The sequence below is a fragment of the Ambystoma mexicanum genome, chromosome 9 (genome assembly GCF_040938575.1).
Source record: "Ambystoma mexicanum isolate Mex_15411 chromosome 9, UKY_AmexF1_1, whole genome shotgun sequence".
In the NCBI taxonomy this organism is placed as follows: Eukaryota; Metazoa; Chordata; class Amphibia; order Caudata; family Ambystomatidae; genus Ambystoma; species Ambystoma mexicanum.
The window spans coordinates 409519479-409546720 of record NC_090931.1 but is presented as its reverse complement, the minus strand read 5'-3'; positions in this window follow the sequence as shown (position 1 = coordinate 409546720).

The following is a 27242-nucleotide window of genomic DNA, read 5'->3' as shown; positions in this document are numbered from 1 at the left end:
CGGCTTATAACTTCGCTCTCCCTGGACGGATCCTCACCAAACATTGCAGAAAAAAGTAGTTGGGTCACTCTGAATTGTTTTGCAAAGTTTGGTAAGGATTCGTCCAGGGGGGGCAAAGTTATAGGGGGGGTCCCAAAACTTTTTTTTTTCCCATAGACTGAATGGGAAAAAACTTTGCGCACGGCTACAGCCCGAACCGCTGGACGGATTTACACCAAATTTGCGGCAGGAGCGGTGGCCTGGTCCCAAAAGCGTGCTTTTGTAAATTTGGTGTAAATCTGTCCAGTAGTTTTTTTAAAAATGACCAAAATTTAAGGCAACAAAAATTAGTGCTATCTGCGTTCGCTTCGTGGACGGACTTCCCTGTTCGCTCCGCGGACAGCACCCCGATTGTCCCTGACATGCGACATGTTCGCTGATTGGACGGCGATGGGCGTGGAGCGCGTCAGATTTTCTGTGGCGCCCGCCATCTTGTATTCGCAGTCGACCGTGTACAGCGCAGTGAAACGTGGATAAAAAATTGTATTTAGTGCCGTGTGTTGGTGTGTAAGAGTATTTGGGGAGGGTGGGGGAGAATGAGATAGGTTCAATGCTTTGTTTTTTTATGTGCTAGACCTTTTTGTTGCGTTCGATTTGTCCGCGGAGAACACGGCTGTTCTGACATTTTGTAAATAAACTAAATGGTGGGGTGTTTAGAGGACGGAGTATGTGTCATTTTTGTTCGCAAGGAAGGTAAAAATGAGCTATGAACACTCGCGGTGTACTTAATTGTTCGTAAATACACAAACTGGGGGTTTCCTCAGGACGCTGTCCGTATTGTAATCTGTCTAGTTGAATGTGTTCTAAGAACACTCGCAGTGTCCCGAAATGGTCGCAATTACACAAAATGGGGGTGTTCTGAGAACGTTGTTTGTATCGTTCGTTGTCAGGGTGAAAGTGTTTTAAGAGCACTCCTTTTGTTCGCCAATAGTACAATTTCCTAGGGGCGTCAACCGACTTTTTGTCCACTAAAGAAACAATAAATCCGGCTGGTGTGCGTCGACATTATGTGATAATCCTATGACTGGCGCTATTGACCTGGCTGACTTGCTTTTAGTGACTTGACACTAAATCATATCTCCCGCCACTAAGCCTGATATTATCAAAGCATTCATATTCCCCGCCTTTCTCCGTGACGTTACAGGGTGCGTAATGAAACGCGCCCAGTCGTCTCCAGTACTATGCGACTTTACACAGAACCCGGAAGACAACACACATTATGTCACAACACAGCACGCCACAATTCAGAATATGAAACTGCGATTTAAAAGCAAAGAGCAAGATTGTAAATGTTGTAAAGTACATTTATTTGACATCAACTGTTTAGAGAATATTCAGCAATTTGCATTTGTCTTTGTTGTCGATCCGCAAAAGTTCATGTTGAGGAACGCAATGTTCCTTTGCGGTACAGAGAGTGTTAGATCAGGTTACAACTCAGTGCGCCACAATTCGGAATATGAAACTGTGGTTTAAAAGTAAACAGCAGGACTTTGGTAAAGTACATTTATTTCACGTCAAATGTTTAGTGAATATTCAGCGATTTGCTATTGTCTCTGCTGTCGATCAGCAAAAGTTTATTTGGAGCCACGCGTTGTTCCTTTGCGGTAGATAGGCTGTTGGTTTATGATAAAAGCAGTAAATGGTCTCTCTGATAATCGGAAGGTTGCTCCAACAACGAGCCATTAGACCACCGTATTGGTTGGTATGTTGTTTGTAGCCGCTAGTACTGCGTAAGGGCATATTGGTCCTTGGCGATTGTCCCATAAAATGGTGAGGGTCATGAAGTTGCATATTTGGACTTGCACCTGGCAGTTTAAGACCCCATCCGCTGGAGTCTGTAAATCGTTACATAGACAAAACGGGGCCACGTACCTGTTTTAAAAAACATAAATTAGTCTCACCAGCCGATCTTCATTAAAAATCATCATTTTATTTCTTAGGGTGTGAAACTATTTGCTATCGAAGATAGTGCAACAGAGTATGTTAATAATAAAATAATAATATTTTCCCATTCATATAGCGCTAAGAACTGTGTGGTATCTAAGCGGTGCTTATTATTAACCACGGTGTGTGGTGCTCATTTATCGACCACGGAAGGATGAAAGGCTGGGTTTGGCCTTGCCGGGATTCGAACCTGCGTTAGCAAGCTGTGCACTGATGTCAAAGCAAGCGCTGTACTCGCTGTGCCACTTGACAGGCTACAGTGTGTCATCTGCCTTTTTCAGAGCCCTCTAAACGACAGGGGATCAATGTGGCGGTGATAGTGCACGGTAGAAAACATTATGCCACTTTCAACGAACAAGTTCAACTTCAGCGGTCTTTAATGCTACGCTATTGTAATTATATTTGGTATAAAGTAATGTAAAGGGTTACTTACAGTACAATTGCAATTTCCATTGTCTACGAGTGGTGCAGTCCCAAAATACGACTCCGCGTGTGCCAACGATCTTTCGCATAGTGATATAATATGTAAAAGTGGTTTCGTTTCAGAAATTTCATCTTTATCTTCTCTTACGTTTTAGCAACACTCCTTCAAGAGAAGTCTTTCATCACAATCTCTGTCTGTCAAGGTCAAAACACAATACAACCTTATAGTCTGCTTCGTGAGCCTCTCCGGGGCCTGAGAAAAAAATGGAAGCAGCTGACCTTCACTGTGAACGAGCATATATTCTTACTTTGCAACATTCTGTGTAAAGCCATCTGTAGAAGTTGGTTTTTGCACGCCATGTTTGTATATTGTTTGCGTGATATTAAAAAAAGTTTGTTTAAAGGACGTTATGGTTCTAAGTACAGCCGAAAGACCCCTGAAAATAGCAAGTTATGGTACGGTATGAAAAATAACTCGCGCAAACACCATGCACTGCTAAGACTAACACCCAGGACATCAAAGATGACATCGCAAATGTCATTGATGAAATCACTGATGACATCACATATGTATGTACTTTTCATGGAATTTATGTACTAGGGATTTTCATTATAATGTTCCGAAAAAAGTGTCAAGGATATTGCAATAAATATCATACCGTTATTAGTGCTTTGAACGATGCATTTATATCAATAAATAGCATTGTATTATGGGATTCTATGTAGTATACTGAGCTGCTAATGGAGAAAGATAGCATTGTGTGCAGAGTACAAGATAAAAGTATAATATTTGTAATGTTAATATGTAGAATAATGAAATGATAATTGTCCTGAAATGTTCAAAAATTCACAAAATGGGGGTGTTCTGAGGACGCCGCGGCTATTCGTGGACAGGGCGTGGTAAATCCGGGTTTTTCCAGGAAATCCAACATGGAAAGAAGACTGTACGGATCAGCCAATCAGATGTCGAGGTTGTGGATTTGTGTTGAAAGAGACTGTGTGTGGTGAAGATGGCAGAAGTGGAGAAAGTCAGGGTGTTGGTGCTCGGAGATATGTTTGTGCATGGTTTACAGCAGTACGCTGAATGCAGGCATGTTGCAAAGAACTTTGATGTCAAAGGAGTGGAGGTGGTGTGGAGCACTGTGCCTGATTGCAACGTACAGGGAATTGTACAAGTTTGTGCGGATATAGCCACGATGAACAGTCCGCATGTGGTAGTTTTGCACTATGGTGCTTTCCATTTGGGCAACGTCAGTGCCCCTACTTTGTTGGCTGATTTGGAACGCTTGGTTCAAGTCGTAGTGAAGATCCTTCCAAACGCGAAAGTAATTTTTTCTGGATTACTACCTAGGGCAATATGGGACAATAGTTCAGTTTTTTGTCCTCAGCAAAACATTGCTAGGTGTGTCATCAACCGAGGCATGTGTGCATTCATGCTTAGAGCTGGTATGTTCTTCTGTAACAATGAGAATATTGATGCCAGTAATGCTGTTAATTTTAAAGAAGATGGCATTTGTTTATCTTTTACCGGAAATGCCTTTTTATTTTGGAATGTAAGGGTTGCTTTGGAGAATGTTATGTGAAGATCTTAGGAGTAAAGTAAGAAAAAAAAAACAAGAAAAAAAATATAAAATAACAGGTGTCTGTCAAGCATCTGTAAAAAAAAAAAAACGGCTCTTTTCAGAGCCAACTTTAAAGGGGAAATGGGGCACACTATTTAAATTTACATTCACCATGCTCAGATTTTCGATGTGTCCGCAGACATGGCGGTAGTCCACGGACATGTAAATCACTACGAGGGGGTTAGTATGTTCTATGTTACATGTCAGGGTTATTATGGTTAAGTTGTGCTACTAAAAACCTATGAAATTCAGTGAAAAAACTTTGTTAAAGGGACGTTATGGTTCCAAGTAAAACCGAAAAACCCTTGAAATTCGCCAGTTATGGTAACATAAGCAACCATAACTGGCGCCACCGTGCACTGCTAACACTAACACCCAGGACATCAAAGATGACATCACAAATGTCATTGATGACATAACTGATGACATCACATGGCTGGCTCTCCCTTTTTATCCTTTACTGACATATCAAAGCCACATAGTTTTCTACAGTAACAGTCAGGAAGTAAAAATTGAAAAGGTACTATATTTTTAGACTTGGGGTCCTGTCCCATCATATATGAAACATGTACATAGCGGAAGATACAGGCTTGAAAGAGAGCAATCCTTTCAGTGCATGAAGATAATCATTATGGTTATCAGCACTTTGTCATAGTTTTATTTTTATTACTCTACCTTCCCTCTATATGCTCATATTTGTATACATTATACTCACTCTCCATAGAGTGAATGGGAAAAAAAATTTGCTCGCGTCTACAGCCCAAACCGCTGGACGGATTTCCACCAAATTTGGACCAGGAGCAGCGGCTTGGTCCCGAAAGCGTGCTTTTGCAAATTTGGTGAAACTTTGTCTAGTAGTTTTTTTTAAAATGACCAAAAAGTAGGTCAAAAAAAATTAGTGATATCTGTGTTCGGTTTGCGGATACACTTCCATGTTCGCTCCGTGGAAAGTGTCCTGATTGGCCAATCGTCTTGCGTGATGTTCACGGACATGCAAAGTGTTCGCTGATTGGACGGCGTGGAGCGTGAAGCACGTCAGATTTTTCGCTAGCGCCCGCCATATTGGATTCGCGGATGTGCCCGGACAGCACGGTGAAACTTTGTTCAAAATGTGTATTTTGTAGAGTGTGTTGGTGTGTAGGAGTGTTTGGGGAGGGTGGGAGTGTGTGAGATAGGATGAAAGTTGTGTTTTTTATGTGTTAGACGTTCTTTTTGTGTTCCATTTGTTTGCGGACATCATGGGTGTTCTGAAATTTTCTAAATAAACTGACTAGGGGGTGTTCTAAGGAGTCAAAATGTGTCCGTTTTGTTCGCAAGTAAAGTGAAACTGTTCTAAGAACACTTGCGGTGTCCGGGGAATGTTCGTAAGTGGTGTCCTGAGGAAGCTGTCCGTATTCTTCTCTGTCAAGTTGAATGTGTTCTAAGAACACGCGCAGTGTCCTGAAATGTTTGCAAATAAACAAAATGGGGGTGTTATGAAGACGCTTCTAAGGACACTCGCGGTGTCCGGGGAGTGTTCGTAGGGGGTGTCCTGAGGACGCTGTCCGTATTGTTCTCTGTCAAGTTGAGTCTGTCCTAAGAACACTTGCGGTGTCCTGAAATGTTCGCAAATAAACAAAATGGGGGTGTTCTGAAGACGCTTCTAAGAACACTCGCGGTGTCCGGGGAGTGTTCGTAGGGGGTGTCCTGAGGACGCTGTCCGTATTGTTCTTTGTCAAGTTGAATGTGTCCTAAGAACACTTGCGGTGTCCTGAAATGTTTGCAAATAAACAAGATGGTGGTGTTCTGAAGACGCTTCTAAGAACACTCCCGGTGTCCGGGGAGTGTTCATAGGGGGTGTCCTGAGGACGCTGTCCGTATTGTTCTTTGTCAAGTTGAATGTGTCCTAAGAACACTCGCGGTGTCCTGAAATGTTCGCAAATAAACAAGATGGGGGTGTTCTGAAGACGTTTTTGAGAACACTCCAGGTGTCCTGGAATGTTCGTAGGGGGTGTCCTGAGGACGCTGTCCGTATTGTTCTCTGTCAAGTTGAATGTGTCCTAAGAACACTTGCGGTGTCCTGAATTGTTCGCAAATAAACAAGATGGGGGTGTTCTGAAGACGTTTTTGAGAACACTCCCGGTGTCCTGGAATGTTCATAGGGGGTGTCCTTAGGACACTGTCCGTATTGTTCGTTGTTAAGTTGAAAGTGTTCTAAGAACTATCGCGTTGTTCTGAAATGTTCGTAGGAGGTGTCCTGAAAACGGTGTCCGTATTGTTCGCTGGCAAGTTCAAAGTGTTCTAAGAACACTCACATTGTTCGCGGACTTTAAAAGTTTCCCATAGATCATAGTTGAAATGTTTGACTCTATGGATGTGATATGCTGCGGTGGTTGTTGCCAGGGCATAGAGTCTTGGGTGCATGGCCATTTGACCATGCACCCAAGACTCTATGCCCTGGCAACAACCACCGCAGCATATCACATTCATATTTGTTTATAACTTTGGGTGAAAAACAAATGTATAAGGAACAAAGGTATTAGATACTATGGATGTGATGTGCTGCTATGGTTGTCCTTATTATTGTATACTTACTGTTTGGTCTAGTAATGGGAGCCCATGTTTTTCTTCTTCATTTCTGTGATAAAAGAAAATAGCATGTTAGTATTAATATTTTGTAATGACTTATTACATTGTATAAGCAATATACTTTTATTTTTTTTCGACCCTCATATTTAGTAGAGTACAAATCAGAGTACTGTGCAATTTGCTCAGTTTCTGTATTTGTTGCTAAAATCATTGGGTCTGTGGGAGAAAAAAAAATCCATGTTGGATTTAAAAAAAACCCTTTTTCTGTTATGCTACAGTTTATTTGTTTGTTTGTTTTCAGTGTTCACTTGTTGTTTCTGGCTAATGCTTTATACTTTGCTTTGTTGTATTTTTTTTGGAACAGTAACAGATTCTTCATTTGTTGTGATATTACAAAATTTTGGAGCAGTTAGATACCAATTGGCGTATTCTAACTGTCTATTTTTTTAATATATTGTAGTGGTTTTCATTTACCTATTTGGATATTGTTAAATTTTGGGACAGTTAGATACCAATTGGCGTATTCTAACTGTGTATTTTTTGGCCTAATTTAGTGGTATTCATTTATCTGATTAGTTGTTGTAGAATCTTTGAGCAGTTAGATAGCTTTTGGAGTATTCTAACAGTTTATATTTTTGTAACACAAATTTACTTAAAGGTTTAAATACAGTTTATTTATCAAATTTTGGTTTTAAGAACATCAAATAAGCGTTTGTAAGATTTGCTGGTAATCTCTGCTTTAGAGTAATGGTACTATCATTACATTCAAACCATCCACATTTCTTTTTAATGTATGCAGTGTAGTGCCCTGAATTGGTTGTGGCTCCTGCGTGGTAGATTATACCTATTGTTGTGCAGGTTTTCTTACCAAGTGATATTTGACCATGTGTGAATCCAGTCAGCTTGCAGTTGTTTTTGGTACCATCTGCATTGTAACGTAGAAGCATTAGTATTACGTATTTACTATGTGTTTGTATTACTAATGTGGAGCGATTATCTGAATTGCAGGTAGAGCATAATCGACCATGGTTTGCATTTTGTACAAGTTGCTGAAATGGAATGGATTCACAATTTGGTATTGATATATATATGAAGCGTTCATTGGGGATTGCTTCTTGTGACACATTGTTGCAGAGAGTGCATGTATGTTTCCACATGTATGAAATCTGAAAGATTTCATTTATAGGTATGTTTTTGTTTTCCAGTACTTGTAGTAAGTACATTAGAAATTCTTGTGGATCTTCCTGTGAGTTTATAGTGAATTTCACCATTCCAGCACAGTAGTCCAATTGTCGTCTTATTCCAAAAACACTATATGTGTTGTCAGGATTGTTTGCTGCATTTCTGTGAAGTACTAACATTTGCAAACACAATGGGTTTGTACTGTGTGAGTAAATGTTGTCAACAATTGGTGGTAATTGAAATAGAATATTCATTGCTACATTTGCATAGCAACTTACACCAACTATATTTGAGAATTTAAATGGTCCAGGTAGTTCTGTATCTAACTGCTTTTTTTGGAGTTTGTCTTCCTTCTTTAAAGAAGTACCTGGTTTACTTTCTCTAATTGATTCTTTTTTGTTTGTGGTACTTGAAGAAGTATTTGTTTCTTTTACTCTCTTTGGAGGATTTCCAGTGACGTCCTGTTGCATTTCAGTTTGATTTAGTTTTCTTTTACAACGTTTTAGTTTTTGTGGAACAGAATATGTGTTTAGATGGGGAGTGTATAGTGAGCAAAGTCTATTATATTCTAAAATGCAAGGAATATCAGCGTTTACTTTACTTGCATCAAAGTTGATTAGAAATAGACCGTCAAGTGTACGTAAGCGTGATAGTGCTACGTAGCTCATGCCTTCTTTAAAGACTGTGTTACCAATATCTATCCTTGCTTTGTCTAGGGTAAGACCTTGTGATTTATGAATTGTGACTGCGTATGCAAGAGTTAGAGAAAATTGTTCTCTGCGTACATACATATCTTTGAAGAGAAGGAATCTAGCTGTTGAGGGTCCTATCCGTTTTACTTCTGAAAGTTTGTCAAAGAGTATATTGACAAACTGAATTTTGTTGTCACGTGGGTATGTTTGAAAGCCAACAACTGTACCCAGTGCTCCATTAACTAGTCCTTGGTCCACGTCAAGGTTACGTTTAAGCATTACTCTGCAATTTAAGGATAATTTTAACATCTTTTCTAAGCCTGCTGTGTTTGAGCTTGATTTTTCTAAATTATTTAGTCTTGTTGTGGCTTGGTCACACATGGGTAGTGTCATACCATGTACATCTAGTTTGTCTGTGGCGCTAATTTCCCTTATTGGTTGCATTTCTTTACTTAGCATGATTTCATTGAATTTGAGACAGCTTACAAGAGTTGGCATTAAGGCCATACAATTGACATTTTTGTGGGCTAATTGTTCCATAACATCTGTAGCACATGTATTATCGCCATAAAGTGCATTAATGTGCCGGGTTTTCAATGTTGCTTCTGCTTCTTTAGAAAGTATACCAACTCTCAAACTTTTTAAAATGTTGGCATAAGTTAGATCTGCAGATTGGCGCATGTTTTCTGTTAATTCTCTGTATTGGAAATGTTGCCAAAGGTTGACATTTCCAATGCTGCCAACAGTTTTACGGCAGAGTTTGTGCCCTAATGTTTTAAAAATAGGTTCACCTTTTACTGGTGTTAATTGAAGCAGATCTCTAAAAACAATAATGTGTTTTCCTGCAAAGAGCTCTTCATAGTCTGTTTTGAGTACTTCTTGTAATCTGAGGTGAATCAAAGCTAACATCAGGTTGGAGACCATGCTCACTTCATCTATTAGTAGCATTTTCATTTGTTTCAATACTCTGCATAATTCCATTGCAGCTTCTGCAGAAAGTTTGTAATAGTCTAATTTGTTCTGGTGTTCTACTGGTAATAGTAGTAATCGGTGTAATGTAACACCACCTATGTTGTAGGCAGCTAAACCTGTGGGGGCAGTGACAACAGCTGACAGTTTGTTTTTTGTCAATTGTTGAAGGAACTTACTAATGATTTTGATTAGGAATGTTTTGCCAGAACCAGCTTCACCACTGACGTACAGTAGTATAGGTTTATAATTATGGCAGGAACATTCTTTATTTTCATGTTTTACACCATGTGCAATTTGTTGTGTTCCTTCTTGAAAAATGCTACTTTGCTCATTGTTTAGTTTTGATTGTAGTATAGTTAAGTCTTCCTTATCTTCATACTGACACATGGTGTTTTCTACTTCTATCATAGCTAATTCTGCCTCATTTGTTATTAGTGGTTCTCCCAGTGGTTCTTGGCTTCCTGTTACAGAAGGTTGACTACTGTCAGGAGTATCCTTATCTTGTTGAGCTTGGAGTTCTTCTTCATGTTGCTGTTCATTGTGCAACATTGTTTTGTACTGTGTAAAGTTTACATCAGTTATAGTGCTTTCATTTGCTTTGAAAGCAACCTCATATGAGTCATAGTTATCTAGTAATTGTTCTTCTTTTCTCCATGGTTTGAAGAGTTGTAGCAGGGACATGTAATATACTTCTTTATGTTGAGGAGTCTTCAATGACAATTTGATATGATTAATTAAATTTGGTTTAGTGAGTTTAACTAAGCTGCCTTCACAGTCTGTCACTCTATATTTACCTTTTTTTTCATCGGGTTTCATATTATTTTTGTATGTGTAGTCTTGGGCTATTTGGTATAGACACATGTTTTCCAAAGTATTACTTCTGTTTGGGTAGTATGTGTCCAATAAATTGTTTTTTAAAATGTCTTGGCTGTTGGGATCATGTTTGGCTATTGTTTCTATATCTTCATATGATTTTAGAACTCTTTTTCTAGATTTAGCTGTACCAAGACTTAGCCATACTATATTTTCAGATTTACCATACAATGAAGTACCAGTTAAACGATCAGCTGCTTCATAAGATCCACATTCTCTATGGGTGAGCATTTTTATGCCCAAGCTGTATAATTTCTGAGATACTGTTTTATCTGATGACAGGTCGTTCCAGAGGTCTTGGAACTCTGTCTTTTCTGCTTTAGTTAAGTATGCTGTGACATATCGTGCAACTGCAGTAGAATTGTCTGCAATGTACTGCACATCTATGTTTGCATTCCATAAGTGGGCAATGATTGCATTATAATCATTGATATATTTTTCTTCTTCTTTTCTTTATATGTAATATGTATTTTTAGGTGACTTTCCTTTAACAGTATGTCTAACTGAAGACATGCAGTTGTTTACTTGACCTGTATTTGTAACTGGTCTAGGGAAACCAAATCGGCATTTGGTGTAGTATTTGCCTTTGTTTTTGTATTTGCGACGACAATATTTTCCACATTTGTGTCTTTGAAATTGTAAAATTTGTGCACAAAGATCACTATTTGTGGCTTCTGATGGAATTTGACAAGTGACATATTTTTCAATAAACTGTAAAACAGTGGCATCACTGTCTTGACCAAATTTAGGAGCATCTTTAATCCATAAAACCATGTGGATATGTGGTGCTCCTCTGGCTTGGTATTCTTTTCTCCAAAAGAAGTGTTGCACTTCTCCAAGGGGAGGAACAGTTTTATTACAAATAAAATGTAGCATAGCAATGAAGTGATGGTGAAAATATCTTGAAACATTAACAGGATCCAAAGAACAAAGTTCTCCAGGTGTTAGAATATCTATGTTTGTTTTGTTTTTATTTGATATGCGTAGGAAATCATGTAAATCTTCCCATGCATATTCTGCACAACTTAATGTAACAAACCAAGTGGGAGGGCCAAGGTTTCTGATCATACAACGTACATCTCCATGACGTCAAAACCAGTACTCTTTAGTACCACGCATATTTGCTAATAGATTTGTAATATTTGATTGTAAAATCTCATCCTTTTGTTGCACTTTCTCTAATAATTGTGTAGCTGTCATATTTTGAAAGTGTGATCCTGATTTTAATATGTGTGCAACTCCGTAACATAAAGTTGCTAGTTCACTTTCAAAGAGTAGGTGGAATATGTATTACACATTTTGTCTAAATCTAGTATCTTCAGAATACATCCGTAATGAGCGGTATTCTGAAGCTGATATTTGAATAGGTCTATCATCATATCTTCCTCCTTTGCCAGTGGAAAGAGTAGAGGAAAAGCACGTGCTTCTATACTTTTTTCCCATATACTGATTGGCGATCCTTTTGTTTGACGCATTTGGTATGTTTCCAGTACATCTTGTACAGTGTCATTACAGTGCAAAGGATGAATTGTATACTGGTCTAAAGTATTTGATATTGTAGCAGTATCTAGTAGCTCAAATTGACCAGCTTCTTGTGTTTCTTGAATTATTTCAGTTGTATCTTTCAAGTTTTCTTCAATATTAATTTAATTGTAATATTCATTATTCTCTTTAAGATATTGGAAGGCTTGTCTAACTTTATATAAATCTACCAGCTGTTTCCATATTTTTTGTCTTTTGTAGGTACTCCATTTACTAATATAATTAAAGATTGGTGCATTGGACGTTGTTTAGATTTAATGGTAAATAAACTACTTTTCCACGAATGCCTTTTACCAATTCAGAGGTAGGTAATTTTGCTGTTTTTGGTTGAAGGCGTATTATTGCTTGAAATGGGTGTACTGTTTGAATTATGATGCTCTCATATAAATTAAGTTGTTGTAGAGTTTTGGTACTGGGTATAATTCCAAATTATTTGTGATAGAACGTGAAGTAGTTTGGTTGTTGTCAAGTTTTGTAGTGCAATAACTGCAAAGTATTAAGGGCTCAGTTATTTCATATTTGTTTTCTGCTAGAAAGTAGAGAGCTAATGCAAACCATTTAGAATCTTCATTGTCTTCTATTTTGTATGATAGGTCCACAGTTTTTGTGTTACTTTTATAAAAAATTATACGGCAACATACACATACATGGTTTGGTACTTCAGCTGATGTACTTTTAAATTTTAGTATTTCTTTTTTGTATGTGTTTAGCAAAAGGTTGCCATGTGTAGAATTGTTGCTTAATTGGTTTAAAGCTATTTCATTCTGTAAATGGCTTTCACTTCCAAAATATTTTTTCTGGATATAGTGAATTTCTTCAAGTAGGTCTTTTGCTGTACCATGTAGAAGGATGTTATTTAACTTTGCTAGTGTTAAAGCAGGACTTATAGCATAGTACAGTTAATAGACTAGATTTCTTATAGTTGAATGATGTGTTGATATCCTTTTGATATCATGGAAAGTGGTTTTACAAGTAGGTCCTGTAATGCAGGCCAATGAATGTCCTTGTAGTCCTGTGTACTTGCGCACTGGACAGGTATCTATATTTTGCAGTAATTTAATTTTGATTTTGTCTTTGCTTTTTACATATTTATTGAGGAATTGGTGTAAAGATTTGAAACATTGTTTGGGAATGTTACACATTGACGTGCATGCCATTTGTACACTAGACGTTCTGATTCAGTTGAATGGAGCGGTAATTCTAAGTTTTCAGGGCATATTTTTGTAAGGAGTACTTCTTGTTCCATTATGGTATTATTCACTTTTTCATAACCTCGACCACTGCTATTTATGGCAATTGTATTTGTTTGCTTTTGTTTGTACGCTTCTTAATTAAAATATGGTTCTGTGCTCGTAGTGTGATTCCATTCACCTCCGCAGATACTTAAGAAGTTCTTTCTGTTGACATTTCGCTTATTGAGAAGTCTTTTTTGTAATTTAGTTATTAGTTTTGTTAGTGGTTTCATTTTGTTTAACAGTAAAATAAATACATTACTTTTGAGAAGAATTGCACTGTCCATCAATGCTTCTAAGATTAATTTCCTACGATAGGTTTTAAGCTTTGAACCTGATTTCTCTCCTGTTTTTATAAGATTTTGAAGGACTTTGTGACGGTATATTTTGGCTAAAATACTTTTCTTGGTATGCTTACTTTGCACTATATTATAATTTGAAGAAGTAGTTTTATCTGTACTGATAGGTGATTTTCTGATAATTGTTTTTTGGTTTGTTTTACATTTTGATAGAGGAAGCGAAGTTGTTGTACTTGAAACTTTTTGTGTTTCACTAAATGATTGTATTAGCTGTTTTGTTTCAACTTTTTTTACAAATTCTGCTAGAGATGGATGCTTATGTTGGACACCTTTATTTTCATTTGCTCTAATTTTGCGTTGCTTTCTACGGAGTTGTCTTTTGGTAGGTATTCTTTAGGGTCTGTTGAAAAAAATAAAGAAGATATGGTTTGGGGTGTTCTGGAATGTATGTGTGCTGTGTGCATGAGTGTTTGAGTAAGATGATAAAGATGTATGTAATGGTGTGTGATTGTGCATTGGGAACTAAAACTAGTAGGGGTAGGTATTCTTGAATTTATGTGTCACTAAACTGGGGTTCAGATTACAAAAAAAGTAAGCTAGTGGTGTGGAAAAGTACAAATAGTAAATGTAATGTATACAATTAAAATAGTTGTTTGTTCTATAATATGAAAATTGTAGTGGTTCAGTTGGCTAATTTGTGTGTCCAAAAATAGAAATTTGTGGGTCATTCTGGTTGTAAATCGCTGTTTACGACATGGACATTTTTGGACAAAATGGTACAAAATCTCTATTTTAAGAAACCAAAATAGCTGGTATTAATGTTATAGCATATTTGATTAATAATATAAATAATATGGTGATATTTTACTTACTTTTTTAAAAAAAATTAACAGGTAACTTCTTAGTTTTTCTTTTTTCTTTGAATTCGGCTGCTTCTTTTCAGGAAACTGGTCTTCACTGCAACTGTGAAAGCTTCAAATTAGTAACTTTGTTTGTATATAGCACTGTTTTTAATTTAGATATTGATTTTTTTAATTGAAATCCTCAGTGCCTTCTGTAAAACTATTAAACTAATTTATTTACATAAGATACATTGCATCAGTTCAGTATATATGATATGTTCTTGATGAACAAATTGTATTGAATGACTAACTGTAGCAAAAATAAAATATCTTTACTATGTCTGGTGAAATTTATAATATATTAGTGAATACCACTATTTCTGTAAGTAAACTGTTCTAGGTAATAGCGCCTCAATGTCATGTCTAATTTAAAGTAATTAAGTAAATAAATAAATAAAAACAAAAAATATGAAATTGTATAAGTATTTTTATAAAGGTTTAAACATAGATTGTGTTTGCATGCAATTTTGTTTGAATATATGTATTCTATATATTTCATTTAAAAAATGTTAGTTTAACATGATTTGAGTGTGTGTGCTTAAAGAAAGTAAAAAGTATAAAGTTGTATAAGTGGTAGTTGATTTTAGGAAATTGAAAAAAGTACAGTAAATTCATTTAACAGATTTTACAAGGTAAAAGTCTGTTTGAAAATGTGTTCATCTACCATAGCTCTCAAGTCACACGCTTTTGGCGGGTGTCACACGCCTTGTAAAGGGCAGACTCACCCGTCAAGCCTCCTGCGCGCCCATTCATTCCAATGGGCGTCTCACCCGCTAAAAACAAAATCGGGTGATTTCACCCGCCTGTAAAACAAAAATGGCTGAGAGCTATGTCATTTACTATACAGAAAATATGCATACCTGAAGTTTTTGTTCATGCATATGGATATGGGTGGAGCTGCAAGTAGAAATCTTGAAGACTTGTACAGTATTTGTGGTAGATGCTGCTTGCCAATGATATGACACTTGTACTCAGAGAGATTCAGAGTACATTTGCAGTGCTGATCTATGATGATGCAGTTAGATGTGGAGGTCTTGAATGTGATTGGTGCATGGTCATGTGATTTTTGAGGTACATCCAATGAGGGAATGGCAGAGAGAGTGTAGTGGAAATGGTAGAAGGGCTGTTCATGTTACGATATGTCCGCGGACATGGCGGTAGTTCCAGGACATCGGGAGTTACATCCGGGGATTTTTGGGTTCAGAAGTCATGCAAATGAGAATAAGCACTGAAAGGGATTGGTCAGGAAAGTTTGGTGGGTGTGTTGTGCCAGGAGAGATTTTTTGAGATAGTCTTTTTGCTGAGAGAACAAAAGATAGCTATGGCTGTGTGTTTCAGAAAACAGATTGTTTGGATTTTAGGAGAATCGTGGATACATTGGTTGATGGTGCATGCAGAAAGCTGTGGAGTAGCTGTAGATCTTGGATTCCCACATGTGGAAGTACACTGGCATGGAGTACGTGGAATGAAGTGGTTGGATTTGCTACCTCTCTGTGCTACTTTGGAGACAGAGCAACATCCAGACATAATTGTAATTCATTGTGGAGGGAACAGTTTAGGGCATGTGACTGGAATTTTTTTGAAAGAAGGACTGAGGAAGGTTATGGACATGTTTCCTAATTCGCAAGTGATATTTTCACTGATTGCGCAGAGACAAATGTGGCTTCGTTCTTCTTCATTTGGTCCACAAATGGAAAAAGCAAGGCGCAATGTTAATAAGGCTGTTTGTGGCTTTCTAAGAGATTTTGGCATGTCTTCTTTTCACAATGAAAATATTATGTTTTGTAGTACATACATTTTTCGCAGAGATGGAGTCCATCTTACTTATGCTGGCAATCAGATTTTTCTGAGAAATGTACAAAATGCATTGCAACCTTTTTTGGAATTACAACAACGATTTTGAAGTAGATGTTAAGCATTTACAATTTTTGACTTACAAACACCACCCAAAGGTTCTTTTCAGAGCCACTACTTCTTTCCAGAGAAAATTACAATGTTTGTGATGGAGTAGTAACCCATTTTTTTTAATGTTCACGAACTGTTCGCGGACTTCTAAAAAAAATACAAAGAGCCCTGCTTCATTTATTTTCACTTCTATTTTTTAACTGGGAAAGGCGGCTCTGAGAAGAGCCTTATTTCTTTTTGATTTTAGTAATTTTGTATTTTTTTTGGTTTTTCAGACACGACACAGTAGGAGAGGAGGGTAAAGGAGGGAAAAGGGGGGGACACCAACCACAGGGATAAGAAAGGGCGAGCTGGGAGAGGAAGATGTAGAGTGGGTTTTATTTGGGTAGTGAGCAGGTCTTCTCGTGCTCTGAGACGATAGTCTCAAAAGCACTCCAAAGTCGCTCCCCCCTGCAGAGTACTGTGTCACAGTACATACATACAACTGTGACCCTCGAAAGGTAAGGGTCATCAGCATTCTGTATGGCCTGTGAGGCAGCTTGAGAAAGACGCTGTCCCACAGAGGTGGTCCTTGTGGTGACAGGATCAGAAACAGAGGATGAAGTAGAGGAAATCAACCTGCTACGTTCTTCGCAAGGTACAACCCTGCGAATAGCCCCAGAGTGAAATGACCTCAGGTGTCGCTTCATAGTAGTGGTCCCAAAGCTGTAGTTACCGTGCTTCCCGCGACTGAGTATCATTTTGCACTCATTGCAGGTAACATGGTTTGCACGAGCCTTAGGACCATTCCCATGAATGGTAAATAACCACCACACCCAAGACTCACGCCTATTGCGGGTAGTAGGGATTTCCTCTACCTCATTCTCATCATCCTCTTCTTCCTCCTCCGCATCCTCACTCCTGTTCCCCTCTTCAGGCCCTTGGGGAGGTGGAGGTGGTGGAGGGGGTGGTGGTGGTGCTGAAGCAGGTGCAGCACCAAGTGGCAGTTCAGCAGCCAAGGATGCCATGTCGATGATGGTGTAGTCTGCAGGTGGCAGCAAAAATCACTGTGTTCTGAAGAATAGCCAGAAAGACAATGGGAATAAGCTCTTGGGCGTGTTCTTTTATAGGGGTGCTTGTGCGCGGTCCGCGGACATGCGCACTGTGCGCGGACAGATCGAACACAAAAAAAGGATCGGAAAGTTTCAAAAGGTATATAGAAAGTCAAGATTGCTATGTGGGACTTGTGGCATGGTGAGATTTTATTGAAAAATATTATGGATTAACTGAAAATGTACTTTTAAATTGTTCGGGGACACAAACAGTGTCCGCATTTCAGGACACACGATGAGCGTGGGCGCGGTCATATGATCTGTTTGCGAACTAGTCTGCGAAGGAAGCGCCTGTCCGCAGGACACCAAGTGCACGGAGATTGGTTAGCGCATGCGCATTGATGTCCTACGGACACTGTTCGGGTTCTGAAGTAATTAAAAGTGCGTCACACGTGAAACGAATATTTGAGGACACCGCGTGTGTTCTTAGAACAGTTTAAACTTGGTAGCGAAAAGTAAGGGCAGATATAGTGTTCTTCAGGACACGTGTAATTTAGTTTATGTAGGAACATTTCAGGACACCAATTGTGTTCTTAGAACACTTTCATTTGGGTAGCGAACACTACGAACAGTTGTACTGTTGTTCAGGACAAATCATTTTCGTGTATTTAGGAACATTTCAGGACAGCATTTGTGTTCTTAGTACAGTTTTAAGTTGATAGCGAACATTACAGACAGATATAGTGTTCCTTAGAACACTTAATTTTTGTTTCTTTACGAACATTTCAGGACACCATGTGTGTTCTTAGAACAGTTTCAACTTGCTAGCGAACAGTACGAACAGGTGTGGTGTTCTTCAGGACACCTCCATTTTCGTTTATGTACCAACATTTCAGAACACTCGCACTGTCCGCGGACACTTTTATTGTTTTTTTAAAAAAAAACGGAAACTGTTCACAATACAATATAAAAATTAAACTTTATTTAACATATATTAATAATTTATGACAGAGAAGGTGAGGCAGAAACAGAAACAAAAACAGGAGAATTTGGGGTTTCAACATGATTGGTATTAGGTGAGGAAGGGATGGAAATCTCATCAAAACGTTTTGGATTATGGAGAGGGTTTGGGGATAATTGACTGGGATATGGTGAGGAGGGACAAGTACATGTGGGGCAATGGTATGACATTTTTGTTTAAAATGATCTTCAACAAAAGTTTTCAAATTATTAAAATTGGTCAACAGTAAATCAGTTATCATTTCTCTATTCAACATGGCAAGCTTATGAATATTGCACCTCCATCATGTATGCTGCACACAATGCCTATGTTTCTACATGAGCACCTTAGTATACTGGATGGACTAAATAGCCCTTGATATTTATTCCAATGATCATTGACACTTTTTTCAAATTAACATTACAATAAGAAACCCTTGTACAGACTTTTCATTAAAGGTAAATGCACATGTGATGTCATCAGTGATGTCATCAATGACATTTGTGATGTCATCTTTGATGTCCTGAGTGTTAGTCTTAGCAGAGCACGGTGGTGGCACGAGTTATGGTTGCTTAGCTTACCATAACTGGCGAATTTCAAGGGTTTTTCGGTTTTACTTGGAACCATAACGTCTCTTTAACAAAGTTTTTTTCACTGAATTTCATAGGTTTTTAGTAGCGCAACTTAACCATAACGTCCCTTTCACAAAGTTTTTTTCACTGAATATATATATATGTATATATATATATATATATATATATATATATATATATATATATATATATATATATATATATATATAGCTTTGATTGATCTAAGTGCTGCTTTTGCCACAGTAGATCGCCAACTCCTGTGGGCTAAATTGTATCAGTGGGGAGTGCCTTCTGGTATTTTAAGACTCTTGATTGGCATGCACGCCCAGTCAGAAATCCAGGTGCGATTGAACTGTGAGGGGACTCTGTCTCATCCTATTTCGACGAGCCAGGGGTCAGCCAGGGGTGCGTATTTGCTCCCTGTCTGTTCAACCTATATTTATCAGATATGAGTGAACACCTGAAACCTGCTGTCCTTGCTTCACCTGCAGTCGATCAGTGTAGACCTTTCTGGCTATCATACGCTGATGACTTTCTCTTGTTCGATCTTACTCCAGTGGACCTCCAAAGGCTCTTGAACTCCTTTACAGTCTACACTCAAGCCCAATCCATATCTATTAATCCTGCTAAATCCAAGATCTTACAATGCTCCAAAGGGTTCACAAGAGCAAAGTTTAATTGGTACGTTGTCACAGAACCAATAATGAAAGTCAATTCACTGGTATACCTCAGGTTCTTAATCCAGGCCACCCCAGCCTGACTAAACTGAAAGCCTGGGTGAGAAAACAGACCACTCAATGTGTAAATGAATTTGTACAAGTAGATTGTTGTTAAGCAAGCTATACATTGCTACCGGCCTTAAAATATAACAAGGGCAAAGTGGTTTCTAAAATAACATACAGGATGGAAATATAATCACTATCCCTAATGGATACCTGCCCTGTCTTGAAGATTTTTCTTGGCACAGGTTGTTGGGTTTTCCCAACACAGTTCCCATCGAAGCTATTCGATATGAACAGGGGATAATCTCCCTGTCCACACATGTAGAATGGAAACAGCTTTCATAAATTAGGAAAATATTGATGCCTATGGGGGGCTCTCTTTTTGATGATCTAAAATAATTTCTGGAAAAGTTCCTGGCTTAATGAGATCTTGGATCATTGCACTTTGGTTCTTATTAAAATTCAGAGCTCATTGGAGGAACTCTGTTATAATCCAGACGGGATGAAGAAAAATATATTTGAGTTTGACTGGATTATTACGATGGAAACGGTACATAGCTACTCCTCCCTCTCTCACATTTAAAATATGATCATAAGAAATTGGGAGTCTTAGCACCATTCCTATCAGTATATCCGGCAAGATGGGCATGGCGTGCTTCTCTGGGTTTTCGTTGGAATCTCTTCTTAACCAAATAAATCATGAGTAGAAGAGGGTTGATTGTCGGGGACTGGGTGGGGTGTAGGTCTGTAGGAACGTGGAAGCCCAGGAAACAAACACTATTTATGGCATGCCTGGCACTGACTGTTTTGAGATCAAAGCTCCTACGAAGGTTTGCGCAATTGGCAACCATTGGTGACCCTAAAATGATTTGGTCCTCATGCTTTTTTGTTCATGTGACATCCACTGTAATTGCCGTTGTGACTTTTTTAAGAGAGTTGGGGTTGGAAGCGGGGCTGTTATATGTAGAAAACATGTGACCATCTTACCTATATCCATACTTGTCTTTATCATTTATGTCTGCAGTAAAGGTGCCTTTAATGCACGCATTTACCTATGCAGTAAAGGTGGTTATGATGCGTCCAAGGAGGTTAGGGGATTATGGATCTAGTACTGCTTGATGTGTTAACTGGGTCTTCTTTTTCTCTTTTGGTTTCTTGCTTATTGCTTCTTAATTTGCTGTTGCAGTTTTAGTTTTTTTTAGTAGTGTTTAAATTGTTGTGATAAATTGTCTATTGTTTTTTTTTTAACTCTTGCCAAGATTGCTAAAGTTTGACTTGTTTAACCATGAAACAAATCAAAACAGAAATGTGTAGAAATCTGTGAACTCGATTTAAAGCGATGGGGTTTATCATTGTAAGTTGTGTTAGGAAATGTAACCACCCTGAAAATGAAAGTCTGACAGAGGTACTGGTGCAACACCAGGGTCAGACTGGGACAACAGGTAGACCCGGGCAGCATATCAAAAGTGGCACAGCACTCAAAAAAGCTGCCCACAATCGTGAATTCCATCAATATGTGACTATTCTCAACACCATATGGAAAGATGATGGACTATTCTCAACACCATATGGAAAGATGATGGATTGGTAGTGCTGCACAAATTTGTGCATATTGAAAGCAATGTTTTGGGTAATTATTGGGAAAAGCCATGATTACAATTACAGACCCCCACTGGCAGGTGGCGAGCTGCTTCATTAGGAGAGGGAAATACAAAGCACTTGCACCGTGGGGATAAGGGGAAATGGTGCGTGCGTGAAAGGCGACATGCAGCCAGGTGGCCACCATATGCCAAGCACTGTCTTAGTTAAGGGTATCAGGCAGACTTCAGATCAGAATCAAAGCGAAAAGCAACCACCTGCAATTCAGATATGTACTTTCAACACTGAGAAATGGGATTCCCTTTCTATTCTTTTTCTTAAATATAGAAAGCATATAGACAAAATGAGTGCAGTTGCTCATGGCAGATTCCGGGGATGGATTGTGATTTGCATTTTGTGTGTTTTTAGTGTCAACCTAGCTAGAGAATGTTTACTAGAGTGTAGCATGAGGATGGGCATAATTGGCTAATAGAGTTTGGGTACCCGGATTTGCAACAATTCAAGATTGTGTATATGTATTCATTTGTAAGTGGCACGTGTGTGCAGAAAGTTACACTGAAAAACGTGGATACATGCTTATAAAAATAGCATGGTATAAATATTGTTGAACCCGTTTTCTATCAGCATTTGTATGCAATTTGGCATCCAATTACAGCCAATTCTGAACACATTTGATGATATAATCCATGCAGTAGTAGCACACGAAAGCCTGCTGTACATTTTGTCAACTCAGGCAGTTCTTGTCAAAAGCGTGTGAGGTTCAAACTGGTGGTGTAGTAGTCATCAATCATCTCCAGTCTGTTTGTGGCAGGGTTCGCTCTCCTTACCACTGGCAATGCACACTCCATCTGCTCCGCAGCCTCCCTGGCACAATGACTGCAGCATCTGTTCAGTGATGAAGAAAGCACGCTGGGCTCTGCTTCATCCAGCAGAGTGTACTTTTCCAATGAGTGAAAAGGGTTACCTCTTCTGGTACATCTATACAATGCAGTTTCCACAAAGAGAGACCTGCACATGTGTTTTTTTTAAATTAGTAATACTGAATGATATAAGAACCGGAGAACACTGAGTAGAAGTAGAAAATAGCATCCTACTGTACCAAAAAGGAACATAGTGAGTAAGATAATCTATGAATTCAATCTCTTTCTTCAGTAAGAAGTGGAAACCGAAACCACGTCTCAGATCTTGTGGGAGAAAATTCAAAATGTTGCGGTAGTGCATGGTGCAATGCATCAGATTAACCGGAGTGAAAAGATGATCATATTAGTTATAAACTGCAGTGCATTTTCTTTATTTTCTTAAAAATATTAATTGGAATTAGGTATACATACATAGATAGAGCAGCAATTCTGTAGATCAACCGTACAGGTCTGGAAAGCAGAAAAAAAAGCTAGAGGTGCATCAACATATTTTTCTCTTGAAGTTTAGATTGCCCATATACCCCAACTGTTTTTGTTCACTCCCCACTGGCCTGCATTTGGTAATGTAACATGGTGATCCGTGAGAGTCTCACTTTGATACACGCGAGACAAGAGCATACCGGCCCGGTTGCATGTCTCCTCATCGAGATCAAGTATGCACCGCCTTGTTGCCTGCCTCACTTGTCATGTTGTACCTGCCTCACCTCCTTCAGGAGTAGTTAACAGCCTCCAGGAACAGCCCCAGGAATTGGGACTGAGAGGATAGCTCAGGGGCAATATGATTGTATTGAAAGCAATACAAAGCAGGAACCCAGGTTTGAATCCCACATTCCCATGCTCTGTAACACGGATTTAAAACATGAATAATGTAAAGAGTATACTTAAACCAAGTAGTGGTTATGTAGCAAGTTGGGCTATGTCCAGGCACCAATGAGTTGAGAGAGAGCAGAGCAGCCCAGCCCAAATGCCACCAGAGAAAAGAAAAGTTAAAATTTAAACAAACACACGTGTAAAGGTAAAAGTGAGTTTAAATATCAGCCCATATTTATAACTTCTAAGAACGGTCCACCTCAAAGGGAATTTCATTCGGCCGGCGGCCGAATACCCCAGGGGCCAGTCCACCACTGTCACATGCCACTATAATACACTTACAAACAAACTGTGGACCTCACAGTGATTACTAAACAGAATGGGCAAATGCCTCCTGATCTGATGAGTTTCCCCTACCCTAAAACAATAACAATGTTGATGCGTTTTCATTTTAATTTGTTAGATACAAAGGACAATTTATTATTGTGAAACCATCACCGGCACTTGAATGGCCAGTGTAGGTTCTGTTCTGCTGCACACGAGAACCTAAAGCATCTGGTGTTATACTGTAATGAGTTAAATAATGTGAGGACATTATGCTTTGGACACTTAGTGAATAACATCTCTTTTGTATTAAGTGATGTTTTATGGGAAATAATTTATATGACTACCTCCATAGAATGGAATGTGACACTGTTGCACTTCCTGCAGACGATTACATTGTTTTAATTTGTAATGGGTAGGTTGGGAAGCTGATAACTGTTTGGACATGTTTTACTTGCTGTCTGGATGCGTGATGTATTGTTTTGTGTAATGTGTATTATTATTCATTAACATAATACATTTAAATAAATGCATGTAATATCTTCGAGTGAAACCATGGTTAGTTAGACATGTGAGAAGAGTGCTGGTGGGATCAAGAGGGTGCAAGAAGGATAGTTAGTGCAGAATAAAAAGGTGTTGTTGTGATAAAGATGATTGAAGAGGGTTGTGAAATTAAAGTGAGTGACTGATATAAGGCATAGGAGAGTTTTTGGGTGAGAGGGGCGCTTAAATGAAATATAAAGGCCCAAGACAGAAGGTGCATTGGTAGAAAATCTGAGTAGTGAGCTGTTTGGAGGAGTGAACCTGCAAGAAAAGGAGACAGTAACATTTGTGATGAAACAAGAGAGCTTAAGACAAAAGTGGGGAGAGGGTATAGCCACATTGGCAACAAGAAGGCTGTAACAATATATGCCACATAACATCATAATGGCCCATCACAAATGCTTGCTGTGGACATGTGGCAATTCATTTTGGCATCTGGAGGTAATAATTCATGTCGGATTTCTGACCAATACGGCCGAAAATGACAATGACTCAACTCATGTGTTTCATTGCAGTGTACTGTTCTTATAATTCCATGCGTTTCTGTATGAGCTTCACACATTGTACCCTCAGAGGCCATTTGACGCTGCACATGACACAGAATGAGTAAATATAGACATATGCCCATGGCGCGGCTATCATCTCTCTCCTGCTATTTCTCCTTTACTGAGCTGCACCCCATAGAACACAGCTGAGTCTGATGCCAAATTTTGTCCACCTGTATATATAGCTTTTCCGCTTTTCCTTTTTCTCCATCTCATGCCTTCTAGAGTCTCCTATCTATCCACCTCTTATCCCATCCATACACAATGATTCCCTCCTCTTTTTACTGTTGATTACACCTTCTAACTCCTCGTTTGGCCTCTCAGACTCACACAGCGCTTCAATGCCATGAATTATGCAGGAGGTGCTATATAAATGCAAAATAACATAACATAACCTACAGGGGGAACCTCAGCTCCCCTAAAATCCAGGATTTGAGTGTGGCTCTCAATACATTTCAAGCCCAATATTCAGAAGAAGGTGGAGACTACAGTCTAAAGATTCTGTGTTCCGGGATAAGGTATTGTGATTGGTGAAACAGGCGACTGCAATGTAGAAAAGAAGGAGTATCCTAGAGAAAACCGATGCAACTCTGGTTTAAGTGGGGGTTGAAGGTGGAACAAGTCTTCCTAGCAGATAAGAAGAAGCATCTAAGTTGTAACTGGGGAAACTATGTCTGAGGTGGGAGTTCATATGGCACATGCCTTCCTAGCAGGCAAGGTTGATGATTCTAGAGGAAACCAGAGAAGCTCCGACAGAGGTGGGAATTCAGACAGCACAAGTCTTCCTATTGCAGTAGGCATGGAGGAGGATCCTAGAGGGAAGCGTGGAAGCTCTGACTGAGATGGGATTTCAGATGGCACAGGCTCTCCTATTGCAGCAGGCGACAAGGAGGATTCCACAGGGCACCATGAAGCTCTGACAGAGGTGTAAATTCAGGTGGCAAAGAACTTGATATCACACAAGAAAGAGGAGCCTAGAGAAAACCAGGAAAGCTGTATCTGTGGTCAGTAGTTGATGACACAGGCCTTCCTAGCAAGCCTCTAGAAGGCACGAAGGAGGATCTTAGAGAGATCCGGGGTAGCATTGACTAGGTTGAGGTTCAGATGGCACAGGCCATCGTATCAAGCCTCTAGAAGACACGAAGGGGGATTCTAGAGGAACCCAGGGAAGCTCTGACAGAGGTCAGTAGTTCAGATGACACAGGCCTTCCTAGCAATCCTCTAGAAGACAAGAAGGAGAATCTTAAAGGAATCAGGGAAGCACTGACTAGGTGAAGGTTCAGGTGGCACAGGCCTGCATATCAAGCAAGAAAGAGGATCCTACCTCTAGGTACCCAGGGAAGTTCTGCCTAAGGCCAGTAGTTCAGATGACACCCGCCTTCCTAGCTAGCTTCTAGCAGGCAAGAAGGAGGATTTTACAGGGAACTAGGGAAGCACTGGCTAGTTGGAAGTTCATTTGGCACAGGCCTTCATTTCAAGCAGGAAAGAGGAGCCACACAGAAACCAGGGAAGCTCTGTCTGAGGCCAGTAGTTCTGATGACACTGGGCTTTGTAGCAAGTCTCTGGCAGGCAAGAAGGAGGATCTCAGGTGGAACCAGGGAAGCACTGACTAGGTGGAAGTTCTGGTGTCAAGGGCCGTCAGATTAACCAAGAAAGAGGAGCTTAGAGGAAACCAGGGCTGATCTGTTTGAGGTTAGTAATTTAGATGACACAGACATTCCCAAAGAAGATGAAAGGATGGAGTAAAGGAGATCTTCCTATGAATCAAATGGATGTAGTTTTGGGGTCATATCTAATATTACCACCTATTCTCCCACTGCTTATAGATTGCTCTGCACCTCCAATCATGTGGTGGTGAGTCCACAAGTTTTGCATGTACGTTTTCCTGACGTGAAATTGCTCATTGGATTCCATGAATTCAGTTAGGACTAAGCTTGACTGAGTGTGCGATTTCACTGCGTGGCCTATCCCTCAACACGCCCACGATATTCCTTGTTCTTCCTCTTTCTGTGGGGAAAATGGGTAATATGCATTTTCCGCCCCTATATATTTCTTTTCGTATAGTGTCGCGCACAATGCTTGACAGTCATTGGGTGATGGTCTATGGATCCTTATGTCAGAGAATTAATGGAACTGGACATGCTCAGCTTAACCAATCATATCAATTTATCTACGGTAGTTGCTAGCTCCTGTTCATCCATCCCACAACCTACCCTCTGCATTGGTGTTGTATCTTTGGGTGACCATTAAAAGCCTAACTTGTATTTTCTTAATATGAATGTATGAGAATGAGTATATTTAATGGGGCAAATGGGACATGCTTTTGAGCCCCTTTAACTGTTGGATTACAGTGCCAAAGAGGGTTTGGCAAGGATGTAGTTGGTGCCAAAAAGGAAATTATTATGTGCTAATCTACCTCACCTGTGTGATGCTATTTCAGATGATTAGTGTGATTTTGGGAAGAAAACCCGTAGTAGAGATATATTTATTATTACCCCTGAAACCCTGTACCGTGTAAGGCATTTTACAGATAGCAAACAACAGCCAACATCTAGACTGTGGACATAGCAACATTAAACAAATACTGCAGTAGAATCCTAGGCTTGGAATGAGGGCTAACGACAGGCAAAATCTATTTACAATCTACCAATACAGTTTGCATTGTTGTGGACAAACTGAAACTGAACCGCACATTAGTAATGCACCTGGGACAGTGGTGTCCGCTTAGGATGCCACCTGTAATGCAGGCCCTATAGTGGCTCTGCAATCAGCTGATTTGTCCCAATACCAAAGGTCCAATGCACCAATATGTTGCTTCCACTAGAGGGGGATACATCCTTGCACTGCTCCAAACAGCACATCCTCCTGAGATGTGTGCACACCACACCCTTCAGTAGGGTTTCTTTGGAGCGATTCAGGGCTGTGATACAGGGACGGCGGGTGAGTACTCTTGCATCCAA